A 619-nucleotide genomic window follows, 5' to 3' on the forward strand; every position below is an offset into this window, starting at 1 on the left:
GGGCCCATGATATCACTTTTCCCACTAAGGCGAAAAGGAACAAATAAACTTCGACTATATAGTTTGTATCTTCTCATCAAATCATGCATAGACTTACCCGTTAAGACTACCAGTTATGGATAACGTTTGAGTAAGACTATTATACAACGAACTTGTGTCCAAAGAACTCAAATGTCTCTCCATTTTAAGAATAAAATATATTATCATCTCAAAATTACTCGTGATTGAATCCATGAAGTAATCTCTTTGAGCGTGGGTTTCTCCAATACTCAAATCACTATTAAGCACTCATAAACGTTAGCAGCAATCCCCATCCAATGTCTAATTACTATAGACAATCTACTAATACTTCAAGACAATCTTTATTTAATACTTACTCCCAAGAGTATGTTCGATTGTGGAGTTTGAGTAAATTAAGACTCGGGTGGTGGGGATCTAAACATGTAAAAACAAAACACAATAATAAATTAATTGTAAATGGTATCACACTTAAACATAAATAAATCTTTATTATTTAATCACCATAACAATTACAAAATTTATTTCATTATTCTAAATGTTTCAAATTAATCAACTAACTACTAAAATTTGTGCCGTCTCTCATGCTTATGCTCCTAGC

The sequence above is a fragment of the Lactuca serriola genome, chromosome 3 (assembly GCF_051521515.1).
Source record: "Lactuca serriola cultivar US96UC23 chromosome 3, Lser_US96UC23_V15, whole genome shotgun sequence".
Classification (NCBI taxonomy): Eukaryota; Viridiplantae; Streptophyta; class Magnoliopsida; order Asterales; family Asteraceae; genus Lactuca; species Lactuca serriola.